The sequence below is a fragment of the Gopherus evgoodei genome, chromosome 2, assembly GCF_007399415.2.
Source record: "Gopherus evgoodei ecotype Sinaloan lineage chromosome 2, rGopEvg1_v1.p, whole genome shotgun sequence".
In the NCBI taxonomy this organism is placed as follows: Eukaryota; Metazoa; Chordata; order Testudines; family Testudinidae; genus Gopherus; species Gopherus evgoodei.
The window spans coordinates 56,078,517-56,096,238 of NC_044323.1; the positions used below are offsets into that span (position 1 = coordinate 56,078,517).

At 41.8% G+C, this 17,722-nt stretch overlaps 1 protein-coding gene across 4 annotated transcripts in view; it reads right to left on the minus strand.

The window, feature by feature from the left end:
- Nucleotides 1–17,722, minus strand: part of CRPPA (CDP-L-ribitol pyrophosphorylase A) — a 207,274-nt gene that overhangs the window by 170,708 nt on the left and 18,844 nt on the right. The window lies entirely within an intron of this gene.

Consider the following 17,722-nt stretch of genomic DNA (forward strand, 5'->3'; position numbering starts at 1 on the left):
TCCGAATATCCCTCCACCTCACATATGCCTCAAAAACTCTCCACCACCCCCAATTATCCTGACAGCCCACACACACAATCCAGCGCCCAGACATACACCCTGCTCACTGCAGCCCCCAACACCTCAACTCATTGGCCACAGTTCCACAAATCCCCCACTAACCCTGAACATCCTGGTCCCCAACCCCACCATCCCTAATGCCCCCACAGCTCTCACAACTCACCCTGTAAACCTCAACACCACATTCTTCACCAGCTCCTCAACTCCCAACCCCTCAATACTCCCCACTCACCACACAGCCCAACAACAACTTTCCCCAATCCCCCTCCCTACCCCGAGGACCTTCCTGACCACTCACTGGCAACCTGCCCTCCCCACCCACCCAAGCTCAGCTCAGCTCAGTTCAGTTCAATTCTTCATTCCCATCCTGGGCTAGGGTGGCTCCTCCCAATCCTGGCTGCCCACCTCCACTTTACCCTATCACCTGCCCTGCACTCATAGGGCCCTACATTGCTCAGGTTTGGCCCATCTGCCCATCCATCATGATAGAGGGGCAGCTGGGCCAAATCTGAGTGAGTGGTATTACAATCTGGTGCTAGGGATTGCAGCACCACTAAGGTTTTATTTTGTTTTTTTGTCAGTGATTATAGGTCTTCCTGAGATGGGAGCCCGGAGCAAGTGCACACTGTTTAATCCAAGCCTGACAGCTGCAGCAGCTTGGCCTCAGAAGAGAGGCAGTATCTTAGGCCTTGATTCTGTAAGTGGACCACAGATGCCCATGCAGAGTCCCACTGAAGTCCACCTGTACAAATCAGCTAGTTGTATTGGGGCCTTAGATAGGTGGCTCACAGGCCATTTAGGCCTGTTAGTTTGCAGCATCAGACACTAAAGTGAGGACTCTTCTGATTGTCTATTCTGACATCCCTCCTCTCCTTTTTCCTGCTAGCAATTGTTTCCACTCTACTATCTAGCTTCCTATCTCCTAGCACTCATTCTCCTTCCATCTTAAATCTCCCTCGGCTAGATCAACCAACCCAAAGCATATCTTATATATATTTTAATAATATTTTAACATTTAATAATAGGCTCTGCAATCTACCAAAGTATAACATGATTCAATGGCCAGAAGTTGTCTGAATTACACAAATTCAGACTAGAAATAAGGTGCACATTTTTAACAGGGAAAGTAATTAACCTTTGGAACAAATTTACCAAGGGTTGCGGTAGATTCTTCGTCACTGATCATTTTAAAATCCAGATTGGATGTTTTGCCAAAACAGCTGCTCCAGGAATTATTTTGGAGAAGTTCTATGGCATGTCTTATAGGGAAGGTCAAACTAGATGATCACAAAGGTGCCTTCTGGCCTTGGAATCCATAAATCTATGTTAATAGATGAGTTTCAGATTTGTAATACACAGAGTAGGTCTGATGTCAGATTCATGTATACCAAGGCCATGAATGACAATTTAACAACAGGGGGAGAGGTATTTGACTATCTAGTTGCACATGGAAGAATGAAGGAAAAGGAAGCAAGAGCTAAATTTAGACAGGTATGTGTAGGATAGACTAACAACTCTTGGTCAGGAAGGAATCTTCCTCCAGGGCAGATTGGCAGAGGCCCTGGAGATTTTTCACCTTCCTCTGCAGTGTGGGGCATGGGTCACTTGCTGGAGGATTCTCTGCACTTTGGAGGTCTTTTAACCACGATTTGAGGACTTCAATAACTCAGACATAGGTTAGGAGTTTGTTACAGGAGTGGATGGGTGAGATTCTGTGTCCTGCATTGCACAGGAGGTCAGACTAAATGATCACAATGGTCCCTTCTGACCGTAAGTCTATGAACAGGAAAACTTTAACCATCTCTACATTTCTTAGTGTTAACATATCTTAATATTAACATTTTTAGCAGAACATGCTGGATTTCTTTAATCAGAGAGTTATTCTCTGCTCTGACAAGTGCTGTAGCATGGAAACAGAGTTCTGAAAATTTTGTATTACATTGTCTTAAAAAGAAATAAACTTTCTGTCTTCATACATGCAGACCCAGAATTTAGAAGTATATTTAAATTACTTAAAATGAGATAATCTCTTTGAAGCTTTATACTGAAATCAGTTGGGACAGTCAGACACAAGACAAATACAGTAACTCCTCACTTAACGTTGTAGTTATATTCCTGAAAAATGCGACTTTAAGTGAAACAATGTTAAGTGAATCCAATTTCCCCATAAGAATTAAGGTAAATGAGGGAGTTAGGTTCCAGGGAAATTTTTGTCACCAGACAAAAGACTATATTATCTATCTATATATATACACACACACATACACAAACACACAGTATGTTTTAAACAAACAATTTAATACTGGTACACAGTGATGATGATTGTGAAGCCTGGTTGAGGTGGAGGAGTCAGAGAGTGGGATATTTCCCTTACTGCTAAATGATGAACTAGCAATGGCCTGAGCCCCCAAGGGTTAACCCTCTCACTCTGCAAGGAAGCAGGAATGGAGGGAGATATGCGCATTTTTCATAAGTACACTGCCTTGTTAATTGGATCAGCTTGCTGAGACCACAGCTGCTGCAAGCTCCCTGCATCCTGAGCACTGCTCTATGGAAGATGGGGTAAGCGGGGTGTAGGAGCGGGGCAGAGGGGACACCCTGATATAAGCCCCCCTCTTCCCTCCCTCCCTCCACCCCCGCATGGAAAGCAGGAGTCTCAGGGAGCAGCTCCAAGGCAGAGGGCAGGAGCAGCATACGGCAGTGAAGGGAGGAACACAGCTGAACTGCAGGCAGCTGCTGCACAGGGAACTTAGGGGAGCAGGGAGCTGATAGAGGGCTGCCGGTCCACCCTGGGTTCCAAGCCCCCACCTGCTAGCTGCAAGGGGCTGCTCTTCCTGCAAGCAGTAGACAAAGCAGGCGGATGCCAAACGATGTTAGAAAGGAGCATTACACAACTTTAAATGAGCATGTTCCCTAATTGATCAGCAACGTAACAACGAACCATTAACTGGGACAACTTTAAGTGAGGAGTTACTGTAAATTCATGGTGCAATATCACTGAAGTCAGTGGAACAGTACTGAGGATGAATTTGGCCCAGTATGTCCACTAAGCTTAAAAAAAGCTTAATTAGGAGAAACGCAAGTGACTTTATTTTAGTCTTCAGTGAATATAAGAGTCACATAAAAGTGCTGTTCAAATAAACAGCTCAGATTAATAACATGCATGAATGTAGATGGGCTAGATAGATATCCAACAATTTACAAAGCTGTAGTAAAATTTTTGATTGGGTGAAAGATTATTTGCAAATTGTCAAATACTTCTGTCTCTTTGGGATTTAGCCTAAATTAGTTCAGGATATGAGCCAGATGAAACTGCTCAAAATCACTGATTAATTTCTTCTCAACCTAATTTATCAAACTGTTTCCACATGTTAATATATGGAAAATATTCTTTTACACAAAGCAAATGACTTGCAATGGCGGGCATTCACAGCTACATACACTTTCAAAAACAGAAATGAAAGCAATACCTGTGGATCTATGCATGACACAGGTAAAAACATGCACATCTATTCAGACATCTGCACTCAAGATAATTATATCTGTAGTAATCAACATGCTTCAGCTACATACAGTAATTACTATTCCAGTTAGCAGGGCTGTCTTCAGTGAATGACTGCTTACTCCAAATTTATAGAATAGCATCTTCAAAGCTAAACCAAGCACTGGTAATTATAAGATTAAAATATTTCACATATTTAATGGACTATTCCTTTTAAACCTTCTGCGTTTGTGAATCTGAAATGGAGAATCTATTAATGAAACAGAGTCCTATAACTAGCTTTGGAAGAACACCTTTAATCACTTTATTACACACAGCTGGTTGGTTTACAGTAATTTAAGATATCGGGTCTCACTGTATCATATTTTATGCTTCTTTTTCTTAAAAGCACTTTCCCCAAATTCTGTCCAGTTGTTATTAGTTGTTATTAAGGGTAACATTCTACTTCATCTGCAGACTCAAGACCATGACCAAGCAGAAATGGCACAGTTCCACTTCAGAAAAGTAGAAGAGCATGATTTTGGGAATCCTACTGAAGCTCTTGCGCTATTGCGGCTCCATGTACCCCAGTGTATAGGTGAGGTAAGGGAATATGGTTCAGGTAGAAGATATGACTGCACTAATTCTCCCAGCCACTCTCCTCCTTGAAGTGCACCAGCTGCTGGGGCTACTACAACCCTAAGACTGCAGCAGCTGGTATGGAACAGAAGATTAGAGCTGTGCAAATAACTCATTTTTTGGTTTGCTGGCAGTTCTGAATTTTTTTAATTGCTTCAGGTCAAACTAAACAATTAATTCAATCCAAAATGAAATGTGTCATAGAATATCAGGGTTTCATAGAATATCAGGGTTAGAAGGGACCTCAGGAGGTCATCTTATCCAACCCCCTGCTCAAAGCAGGGCCAATCCCCAGACAGATTTTTGCCACAGATCCCTAAATGGCCCCCTTAAGGACTGAATTCACAACCCTGGGTTTAGCAGGCCAATGCTCAAACCCACTGAGCTATCCCTCCCCTTTTCAATTTTCTAAATAAAATTGAAGATTTTTTTTAAACAGTCATTTTGAAACAAAATTCTAAACATTTTGTTTCAAAAACATCAAGATGAAACTTCTGACTTTTTCCTGGAAATTACTTTTGCTCCCTCCCTTTTCCTTCAGATATGAACAATTCAGTGAAACCAATACAAATTAGCAACACACTTCAGTTTTGCTGAATCTGTATGTTTAGTCAAAAAGTGCTGGCTGAAAAGTTTTCCCTGCTCTACATATTCTTTTCCCTGCAGAGAAGTCTAACACCAGGTTAAGGATTCAGTTTTAGTAAAGATTTGATTGAGAGGAGCCACAAGCTTTATTTTTATTTTAAAAATGGAAGAAAAATCTTAATTGCCCTCTGTTAAATATGTGAGTTTCTAACTGAAATTTAATTTGAGACATAGAGCAGAATATCAGTTATTCACATTAATGACTGGAAGAGTCACTGTTAATTTCAGAATTTTATGGAACAGTGTGGCATGTCCAATTCTAGTTTTACCTGATGTATGTGTATTGACCACTTTTATCTATTAATGTAGAACCCAGGGATTGGATTATTAGAAAAAATGGCATGAAACTGGTTTGAAACATTGAGTGTGCTCCAAGAAAGACAATAAACATACCCTTTAGTCAGACAAAGATAGAGTCCACTAGAACATGTGGAGTTTTGAACAGTAGGCGAATGGTTTGTATGCTAAAATGTACTTAATTTCCTTAAAGTCTGTTTACCCAGCTGGGTAAGGACAATGGTGGAACTCACTGAAACTGGACATATGTGAATCTTAAACCAACATCAGGAAGGAAGAAGTTATAACTGTGTTTATTCCTAACTGCAGAAGAGGTCTGTTTAATCAGAAACTTATACACTTTGATCCAATACTACCCAGCTGATAGGATGGCTTAAACAAATGTAATGTATATTTATGACACCATAACTCTTTTAATGAGGTCACCTTTATCACTGCATTATACTGAATTGAGTAATTGAGGAAAGGACACCTATATCAAGAGATGTCAGAACTAATGTGGGTTCTGACAAGCTGGGAATTAAGAAGACTAGCAGAAATTGATGATCCTTAATTGAGTTTCCTTACCTTTCTTCTTGTACATAGTTATATATTAAAGTTATAAGAATAAAAACTAACATTTCTTATTATCTCTCCCTGTAAAATGCCAGTAAATAGCACTATAATTTATTCTAAAATACAACAGATTCTGAATGTTTAATCTGAGAAAAGCACTAATAAGGGTGTGAAGATGAGGGGTGGAGACAGCTGTCTGTACAACTTATAAATTCTGCTTGATATTATGAAGTTGTTACTATGAAAATTGCTATCACTTAATACCCTATGTAAATGTGGAATCCACCATTGCTGGCAGGGCCTACAACAGGTACACACCAGGCTGAGGACAATGGGGAGTACTTAACTTTAACAGTTCTGCTTTTACCTGACAATAGCTATGCTAAGGGAGTTTGCTCCAGCTGGGAGAACTTTCTGGGTGTCTCTCTGAGGCCTTGTCTACACTACAGAGTTGCAGCGCTGGTGAGGGGGTTACAACGCTGCAACTTAGGATGTGTACACACTTGCACAGCACGGGCAACACTGCAACTCCCTGGTTGCAGCGCTGGCTGTACACCCGGTCGAGCCTCGGGTGTAGAGGATCCAGCGCTGGTAATCCAGCGCTGGTCAGCAAGTGTAGACACCCACCAGCATTTTTCTTGACCTCCGTGGCATAAGCAGGTATCCCAGCATACCTTAGAAGCCTCTCTGGTAATCATGCAAACTCCACTGCCCTGGGCTCACCTGACCCCTCCTTTAAATGCCCCGGGAATTTTAAAAATCCCCTTCCTGTTTGCTCAGCCAGGTGTGGAGTGCAATTAATCAATCAATCAATCAATCACTCAGCGACCATGCCTCCACACACCAAACGTGCCCCAGCATGGACCAATGCAGAGCTGCAGGACATCATAAGTGTTTGGGGAGAGGAGGCTGTGCAAGCACAGCTGCGCTCCAGAAGGAGAAATTATGATACCTATGGGCAGATATCGCAGTCCTTGATGAGAAGGGGCCATGAACGGGACGCGTTGCAGTGCAGGGTCAAAATTAAAGAGCTGAGGAGTGCTTACTGCAAAGCTCGTGAGGGAAATCGCCGCTCAGGAGCTGCCCCCATGACCTGCCGTTTTTACCAGGAGCTGGATGCCATACTTGGGTGTGACCCCACTGCCAATCCTAGGAGCACGATGGAGAGTTCAGAGCAGGGAGAAGTGGGGGAGGTTGTAGAGGACGGCGACAGTGAGGCTACTGGCGTGGAGGGAGACACCCCGGAGTCCCAGTACACAGGCAGCCAGGAGCTCTTCTCAAGCCAGGAGGAGGCTAGCCAGTCGCTGCAGCAGGAAGTTGATGGTGAGGAAGAAACTGAGGATCGTGCTTGGGGTAAGTAGATTTTTATGTTTTGGGAGAGGAGGGTTTTGGGTATGGCTGCCTGCATGCATGCCTAAATGTGGAATAGCCCATTGATTTGCTCTATCACGTCTCTGTAATCTGCCTCGGTAATATCTCTTGAAAAGTTGCAGCAAGAGCGTTTGCAATTTGCTTTCTCAAGTTGATCGGGAGAGCCACCGTGGTCCCTGTCCCGGTCAGGCTAACTCGTCCGATCCACTGTGCAGCGAGGGGTGGGGGGACCATGGCTGCACACAGGCAAGCTGCATAGGGGCCAGGGCGGTATCCACATTCCTGTAGAAGACCCTCCCTCTCTTCTCAGGTAACACGCAGCAGTGATATGTCTGGCAGTAGGAAACCCTGTTGAGAATTTAGGGATACTTGAGTGCAGGGCGCCAGGTTCACGTTTCCCCAGCCCACTGCGCTCTGTTGTTAACCACCCCCCACTCCCAGCACGTAGGCATCCACGTGGTGTGCTCCGGTGTTATGCACCCCCCCTCCAAGCAGGCATCCAGCACCGCGGTGCGCTCCGGTGTTCACCTCCCCCCCCCAGCACGTAGGCATCCATGCGGTGTGCACCGGTGTTATGCACCCCCCTCCAAGCAGGCATCCAGCACCGCGGTGCTTCTCCCCCCACCCCTCACCAGCAGGACGGCGTGAACGTGGACCAAAGCCCAACCCCCCCCCCCCCACGCAGCTCACCACCTTCCTGTTCACTACTGTCCCCTCTTCAGGACACCAGCTACCTCCTGTACCCATTGCAGATAAACCCCAGTGACCCATTCGTCAATTCCCACTCCCAAGGGGAAATCGGGGGAAAACCACTCACCCCATTGCTCGCCATGACTTTTAGCTTCCCTGCCCTCTCTGTGTTATGTGAGGTATGTGAGAAGGATGCTACCAAAAGTCTAAAAAGTCCTTCACTGTGTGATAATAAACAATGTAGCCTCTGTGTATTACATGGTTCTATCTCTCTTTTTTATAGTGACCTTGACTACTGCAGCCGGATCACCGGCCTCACGTTGGTTGCAGAACTTGAGAAGGAATCCCAGAAAATCAAAAGAGGAATTGATCAAATCTGTTATGAGTCACTACAACAGAGAAAGTAGGAAGACACAGGAATGGAGAGAGAAAATGTATGAATGGAGACAGAGTGTACATGAATGGAGGCAAACAGAAAGCAGGAGAAAGGAATTGTCTGCCAAAAAAACCACAAAGCAGATGATAAGCCTCCTGGCTCGCCAAACTGAGTCTTTCGAGTCTCTCATAGCCATGCAGACAAATATGTACCGTTGTAACCCACAGCCCTCCCAAAGCCCTCTTTCTTGTTCCCCAGTATTTCCACAAAACAACTTTCTCCAGCAGCCAGTTCCTTATTATCCCCAGCTGCCCCAACACCTGTACGATCACCTACCAGCCCTGATAACTATAATTCTTACCCTCACCCTTCCGTCCCCTTCCCACAAGCCACAGCGCCGAAATGGGACGAGGTGATCTGTGGGATAGCTGCCCACAATGCACCACTCCCAACAGCGCTGCAAGTGCTGTAAATGTGGCCACACTGCAGCGCTGGTTGCTGTAAGTGTGGCCACTCTGCAGTGCTGGCCCTACACAGCTGTACGAACACAGCTGTAACTACCAGCGCTGAAAAACTGTAAGTGTAGACAAGCCCTGAGAGTCCATTTATAACCTTTTGCTTTGGTCATCTGTCTCTTTGTTCATGCTCTCTATTCCTCCTATCTTAAGGGTGAGCTGGGGAGGAATCAGAAGGCTAACACTTTTGGGTTGTTTAAGCTACCAGGGGAGCAGGAGGGGAAGAGGTAGAGTTGCCAATCCTCCAGGATTGGCCTGGAGTGTCCCAGAATTGGCATTGATCTCCCAGTGACTGTTGAAAGCAATCCAGGAGATTTTAACAGGATATTTAAAGAAAATGACATTACATCATGTTGGGGGAAAAAATCTCCCAGAATAGCTTCAGTCACAGTTGGCAACTCTAGGCAGAGGGGGAAGTGTCAGCATTGTTCCAAGTCTCCATGCAGAAGACCATATGGCTGCAGCTGTCAGTACAAGGTGCTGCATGGGGGATCTGCACCCAGAGACACTTGGAGAGTGTACTTAAGGATCCTAAAACAGGAACAGTAACTATGATCTGTTCAGATGCCAGAAGCTTAAAACCCAAGGATTCAATGACTGGATCACCTCACAGCAGTCTGGTGAGCTGCGTCTGTGACAACGGGTTTTCAAAGAAAATGGAAACTGCATTCAAAAAAGGCAAGGAAAGGAGAGAGAGTGAGTGAAAGAGATAATGTTCCAATACGTTTGTTAGTCTATAAGGTGCCACAGGACTCTTTGTTGCTTTCTGAGTGAAAAAGAATATGTGCGTGTAAACCACAAAACCAATTTTTCAGATGAGCAGCATCCAAAGAGGGCCTGAGGATACCAGTGCAGGCAAAGGAGGATCAAACAACCACCAGGAATGATATGGCTGGAATGCTAAATATCACCTAGTAATTTGGGCATTTTCTATCTTTCATGTTATTCTTTCAAGTGAGTCGACTGTGGTTGGCAATTAGCATAAAATCTAATTTTAGAAGACATCAGAAAAAACCCTCAAAAAGCCATTTCATACACAGAGATCCCTGCCCTATCATGGAGTATTCTTTTCTCTCTTGGGAACAGCTTTCTACACTTATTGTTTCACATCTTCAGATCTGTTCTTGACCCAGTCTTGCACCTGTTTGCAGTTACAGTTTCCAAAAGCCCAGATTCTATACAATAGGGGAAAAAACAGAAGCACTTCCTTCATCTCTATACAATCCTGAGTTTCCTACCTTATCATGGACTCTCCAGTTTGACTCCCATCCTAAACAGGGGCTTGGAACAGAAGGGTGTTCTAATGCTTTTAAGCAGCTCTGTGAATATCATCAGCTGTCTCTTCATCTTCTGAAGTCTCACGGCCTCTTCTCATACCCTTCTTGTCTCTTCTCTTTGTAGATTCTCATTGCCTTTCTCCTCTCCGCTTCTTTCTCCTAACTGCCTGCGTCAACACACACTGTGTGAGTTCTGTGCACATACTCTATGCACATGGAATTGGAGAGACCACTTTCATCAGGCCTATCCTAATTCCTACTCACCTCTCCCCTGTATACACAACCTTATTTATGGGAGATCTACGTATAAAAACCAAAGAAAGGCTTGATTCTACACTCTAATACTGTACATAAAATCTATTGGTTTGACTTTCAGGAAATGACCTACTACTCATTTTTGTACAAACGCAGCAGCTCATTTTTATGAGACAGAATGAGATGCTATGCAGATCCGAAGGCAATTTCAAGCCCTAAAGCTGATAAACTCTTGAACAATGGAGTTGCACCTGTTGATAAAACGACAAACTTCAGAGAAACTTTCAGCTGGTCCCTGGAGCCTACTTTAATGGTTCCAGAAGGAGCCCTAAATCTGCCCTTGCACAAGACAGAATACAGCAGAAGAATTTACAAATTATTTTATTATCCTTGTTCCACTCACTAAACACACACTGTATCCAGAAGTATAGTCAAGCCATCATGAGCTACTATTTAAAGTGGTCACTATCACCAACTAAATAACTGACAGCAATTATTACACATTGGTATGACCTATGCTGCCACACAGGGGTATAAAACCCCACTAGGTCCCTGCATGGCCTCCCCCACTGGGTGCAGAAGAGTAAGGAGGGGATCTGCAACACAGTATTTCCCCAGCCACACAAACAGGAAGTAGAAGTGAAAGGGCATAGCCTTGACTCCATTCCTCAAATGCTCTGGCAAGCCCAGATGAGCCAACTCTGTGAAATAGTAATTTCCTACCGATATGGGCATCTTACTACCTCCAGGAGCAAGGGGGCAGTAAGAAAGGAACCAAGCCACATGCATTGAACACATGCCTAAGTGCAGGGCTTGGACAATTTACCTGGCACCACTATTCCAAAGGCTAAGCCTATTAGTCAGGAGTGAAAACTCTCTCTGAAGCCACTCCACTTTTTCCTAAAGGCCTTCCATTTAAAAGAATAAAAGAGTTTTGTGGTTTTACTTTTTTGGGGGGGAGAGGCAGGTACAAGAGGATAGGAGACTGAATTATAACATACTGTTCATTTACTTTCCACTTAATAAATATTAAAAGGATGTAACTTCCTTCTAAGGCTGACTGAACAGCAGGAAAAAAATGTCAAAAACATTGTTCAACCATTTTTCCACTAATTGTCTCATTAGTTATTTGCTAAGTAGTATTTTCCCAGCCATGTCAATTTAAAAAATTGATTCATGAGGCACATTCATTGTCAATATGGCATCAGGCTCTAGGGAGTTAGTGGAGAGATGCTATGGTGCTGTGTACTTCCTCAGGTGCAGAGCAATGGAGCTCCTCTCCTGTACACATGTGAAGTTCCACAAGGGGAGAAAAGGAGGTGGTCACTTCACAGCAACTTAGGAGGTGCTCAGAAGCATTGCTCCTCTCCTGCAAGGAACAATCTTTTTGCACTTTGGGCCTGACAGAAAACCAGAGGTTAATTAAGAGTCTTTACATAGAATGTACGCAGTAGAAGTTCCCACAGACCTGGGCTCTTTGAGTGATGTGTGAGTAGGCTCCCTACACAAATACTATCCAATGAGGTACTGAGATCCAACTTTTTCCGCTGCCTATATATAAAGCAACAATTGTCATCAAGCATTTTATTAAGCATATAATTTTTCCCCAAATCTTAGTTTTTTCAGTGCGTCATGGTGGCCGCTGCTGAAAATTCATCCCTCAGCATACATTTTTCCTTCAATTGATTCAACTTGTTCTTTGACAAATTCATCTTATCTTCAGACTCTTGCTAATTATGAACATAAGGATTTTTTCTTTGAAGACTATTGAAAACTACAGCTATTCATTAAATTAATTACAGTCCACCTTCTAATTCTGAGAATGAACCTTCTACTTTGAGTTAGAGAAGGGATGAAAATCAGGTTTATAATCAAATCTAGTTGCAAATTTAACTACAGACAGAGGGACAAAGAGAGACTCTTTCTCGCTGTAATAAGATTTTTCCAATAATAGAACTGAAAGGTTTTTCCTTTTATTTTAATTTTAAACATTTTTTGGTGATACTGTTTAAAATAATCAGCAATAAAATATTGCTAGGAGCTTTGGATTGCTGCCTTCTTAAGCTTCTACCATTCTCAGCTTTTACTGGCAATGAAGAATTTGTTTCTAGAAATATATCATTTTACTTATAAATTGCCCCCCCCAAAACATAAATGGATTTAATTGGTTACAAAGCTACATAATAAGGGGATTGTTTCAGAGAATTAATTTATTAAGACAACATTTATTATTTTGGGATAAGCTGAACATTTTGAATCCTACAGGCAAATAACAAACTGATTAGTAAATGTAATAAAGTAATTTATTTGTCTGACAAGTAGAATTAAGGAGTGCAATCCCCTATTTGATCAATTGCCATTTTAAGAACAATAAAACTTCATGCAATTACACTATCTGTATGGTATGCAGATGAACAACGGTGTAGTGTTATCCTTATTGCATTACTGATTTAATGTTTCTGCCATATTTTGTATCAGAAAAAGCTTTTACACATAATGTAAGAGGAAATAATTACATCTGTTATGAAATACTGAGGAGTTGACTCCTGTAGATATGGTAAGAACATGATTACAAGAGAGAACAGGAGAGGGTAACTTCTCTCTGATATTCTCAAACTAGGACAATTTTGAGATGGAGAGTCCATGGCTGTCCAGTGATTTCCTCAAAATGAAGTGTAGCTGTTCGATGAAGATAACTTCCCACCCCATTCCCAACTAGGGGAGTTTGCCAACTTCTATTACAAAGGCTTCTGTTACACAATTTGAAGGTCCTTTCAGGTCCTCAGATGCTTCTATGCTGACAGGTAGCAAGGGAAGCCAAGAGCTTCTTCAGTCAAATTCTCTGCTGGCATAACTCAACTAAGTTAAGTGAAGCTATGCCAATAGATCAAGTAGCTGTTTTATCATTTGTTCCTGGTCAGGGGGCATATATTTAGAAACATACAGAAATTAAATACATCTCTACCCCAATATAACGCTGTCCTCGAGAGCCAAAAAATCTTACTGCATTATAGGTGAAACCGCGTTATATCGAACTTGCTTTGATCCACCAGAGTGTGCAGCCCTGCCCCCCTGGAGCATTGCTTTACCGCGTTATATCTGAATTCATGCTATATTGGGTCGCGTTATATCAGGGTAGAAGTGTATATGAAAGTGGGCCAAAACAACTCCTCTTCCTTGCTGCTCCAAACAAAGAACATAAGAACGGCTATACTGGGTCAGATCAAAAGTCCATCTAGCCCAGTAACCTGTCTTCTGACCGTGGCCAACGCCAGGTGCCCCAGAAGGAATGAACAGTACCTCAAGTGATTCACACGCTGTTGCCCATTTCCAGTTTCTGGCAAACATCCCTGCCCATCCTGGCTAATAGCCATTGATGGACTTAACAGCCATGAACTTATGTAGTTCTTTTTTTAACCCTGTTAGAGTCTTGGCTTTCACAACATCCTCTGGCAAAGAGTTCCACAGGTTGACTGTGTGTTGTGTGAAAATATACTTCCTTTTGTTTCTTTTAAACCTGCAGCCTATTAAAAGACACTAGACAGCCAAGGAGCAACTTATAAATACCTAAAATAGATTGGATATACATTAGAAAAGGAAGATTATGTCAGACACGGGGAACAGATGATTACGTGGGCTAGCCCAGAGCAGTAGCAAATTGGGGATTGGTTATCTCCTGTCAGGGGATGATCAGACAAACCAGTTCACATTGACTGGTGAATAAAACATTTATAAAGGTTGCCTTTGTCCCGTACCCAACTTATTTGGAATAATTATGCAGCAAGATACTATAATCACCCTAGAAAAAAATCAGAAAGGAAAAAAAATCATTCACTGGATTACAAACATAATACTACTCAGTTGCAGATGAAGTGTCTGAGTTTATTTCCTTTAGCATTAAGTGGGAATTTAAACATTCAAAACAATAAGAGTCTGAGAGATGACAGAACAAAATAGATCCAAAAATATCCTTCAGATAAGTAAACACAAACACATTTAGAAAATAAAAATGCTAGTCTCATTGCGACATCAATCTTATCTGAAAGTTCACATCAACATAAATAATCCCATGCTTCTATCACAATTAGAAAGAACCTTATGTTAAAATAGCAGATTTACAAAAACACTATGTTAATTATGTGATCAGGATCTGAATAATCATTGATGCTCATTTTCAAAGACATTTTAATTTACAATGGAAAATTATTTTTCAGGAAGAAAAGGAGAATTTACCATGAAAGGACCCCTGTGATGAATCACTGTTATCACTTCATTTGGTGGTTAAAGCTCATTTAAAGGGATCAGACTCTCCAGAACAAAGACTGAGACATATTTTCCACTATATTGTAATGCACATTTGCCTCCTTCCCCCTAAAATTGTTACAGAAGACTATTTTTCCACTTAAATTTTGACACGTGCAATGTGGCCGGCAAGCAATATTTTCCCAAGTTTCAGATGATTAGGAAAATTATGTTGAGATATAAGACTCAAGAACAAAGTGACAATCATATTTGGAAAGTTCTAGTGCTTTTTGTCATCACCTATCTCAAAAGTGGCTTGTATTAGAAATTTCAAATTGGATACATTTGAAAGACCTTGGAAGCTCTACTGGACAGGAACATTTCTGGAAATATATTTACTAGCAAATCAGGTAAGCCAACTGGAATGTAAGGCTCCAGCAGACTTTAAAAGTCCTCAAATAATTGGTGCAGCTCCTAAACTGTCACTAAAGCAAAAGTAGTAGAGCCTGTTTCATTTCTTACTAATGAAGACCATCGACCAAAATATAAGCCAATTGCTATGGAACTCTACGTATTTGGATTTATAATCATAAATATTCTCGGGAAGCACTTACATTATGTAATGTTCATAATACATATTTTAACAGATGGCTCATCCCACTCCTACAGGTTAAGAAATGCCACAACTCACTCCTGCCATACACTACTGCCATAGTTCCAAATACAGCTACTGCTTCATGACTTCTTCTCCTTTACCCCACTCCCCAAAGTGGACAGGCACCAGGGGAATTTTATTCCCTATATACTCCTGTCACTCTAGTATCCAAGTGCCTCAGAGTTATAAACAGATTTTATCCTCGTAACAGCCCTTTAAGATCGGAAAGTTATCATTTCCTGTTTTACTCATGAGGAACTGAGGCCTGGGGTTGATTTGCCCAAGGAAGTGTGTGGCAAATCAGGAACAGAACACAGATCTCCTAAGTTCCAGTTCAATACCCTACCTACTACACCAACCTTCCCACCTGCGGCAGTGCTCTCAATGCCCTTGCCCTTCTACCTGCTTCAACACGGTTTTCATCAACTACTCCCTGAGGAAATGAAGTCCCAGTAAGGGGAAGTCTCTAAGATCTTTTTGGAAACTCCAAAAAAAAATGACCCTCTCCTTGTGAGGATCTGAGACATTGCCATTTCCACGTCACTGAGTCTGAAGCATTAGGCCTCATCCTCTTCTTGTCTCAGTGGAAAAGACAAAAACGTATTGATGCTGTTGACCTTCTACCGTAATGTTCCCTGCAGGGAACAGGTTGAACATAAGACAGTTTTGTCTTCAGCCACCAGAATGGGGAAGACTGGTAGCAATAAAACTTTACAACTTCCCAAGCTGGGTGTAGGTATCCAAAATATCACATGCACCCAACTCATGAAGTATATGTTTTCCTGTGTTGATGGTACTTGATCCCAGCAGCGGAGGAAGAAAAGTAAAGTAAAGTAATCAGGGTCAAGAAAATGAAGAATTATAGAATGTATGATTTTCATAAGCACCTTTATAAAATTTCTATTCTGTCTCATGCACAATTTGGATACTGTAGGATTTAAACATTTGGGTTTCTGTTTTGTTTAACCTGAACTCTGAATTGCTTAGGTGAGTGATTTTTTTAAATTATGTTCTTGTAACAACTGTATTATTATATTATTTAAAACCACTAAGTTACTGATATTTATTCTCCTCAACTCCAGTTCAAGACATTTTTTTGCCTATACAATATACAAATATTTAGAGTTTTACACTATGATCCTGCAATCTGTTATGCACGTGAGGTCAGTGAGGCTCCACCTGAAAATAGCAGTCTACCTATGTGCAATGAGTTGCAGGTCTAGGACCTTAATTTGGTAAAGAAAAAGTCCAGATCCTGCTAAGTGCTGAAATCAATGGCAGTTGAGATCACTGAGCACTTCTCAGAATCAGTGACCAAAAGAATAAAGCAATGACCCAAGATAGTTAAATATAGCGGTATGTAAAAATGCATTTTGATTTCCTCCAAGTGTAACACTTAAACCACAAAACATGTAAAAATCAGTTATTTCAGAAGGTTACACTATGCTAATAATCCCATACTAAAGTATATGGTACACAAGTGAAACAAATCATAACAATATATGCAGGGGCACTCACCCTCACAGTGACAGAAAGGAGACTAACAAGCTTCTCTGGGCCTGTTCAATTCCAATGGGGAGGGGCACCTGAAAAGGCTGGTGGGGACTTGAGGGGCTTCAAGGGAAAAGTTGCCACAGAAAGAGGTGTTGAACAGGAAGACGCTACCCTACCTTAGATAGATTTGTGGAAAGGGAGATAGCAATAATCCTCTCTACTCCTGAAGCTGCAAGACCCAGCCCCAGAGCAGTACACCCCACAAGGAGAGGCTGGAGGTAGACCCCATTTCGACTAAGATCAAAGGATAGATCCAAGAAGACTGCATGAGTTCCAAGCTGCCTTTACCGCTCTTTACTTTCCCATCAACTCCTCTCTCCCATAAGGGAAGAGAGGGGAGAAGATTCTTCTTTTGTTCGTTTGCGCCAAGAACCTGCTTGGGGGAAGGACAAAAAGACGGCATAAAGACCTGAAATGGAGCCTGGAGGGGACTTGAGGGGACCCCAGCCCCCCAAACTAGTGGTAATAAAATGTGTTCACAGGTAGAACTTTATGTAGCAATGCAGAAAATATAGAACTTTAATATATTCAATTATGCATCTGAAAAGTAAGTTTTACTATATGACTGCTGAATAATAATGTTAAGAGTTTCCTTAAAAATACAAAACCAAGTCCTGGTCACCTTACTCACACTCATAGTCCCCAATAATTCCATTGAGATTACTTACCAAATTACTGGTCATTTCCCCCATGCTTTGTCTGTGCATCAGTTTAAGTTCAAAATAACTGTTATATTTTAATGCCACTTAACTGATATTTATAAGATGTCTCCTATAAATCCTAACAGCATTCAGAAATATCCTGTTTTTAATGTACCAATGATTAGTGAATAGGAAAACACAAGTATTGCAAACAAAAACTGTAACAACAGCATCAGACAAAGCTTGAGACAACAAACACAAAAACCTATTTTATAATGAAAAACAAAGAAATAATGATCTCAACAACAGACATTTCTTGGCAGTTAATGACCAGATGTGTTTAGGGTTTGCAGCTGATCATTAACTAACTGTTAGCTAACTTCTCTACCATTTATTGCTTAATGATTCCCATCAGAATAAGATCACAATTTCATTGTATCCACACAAAACAGCAAATGCTGATCCCTGC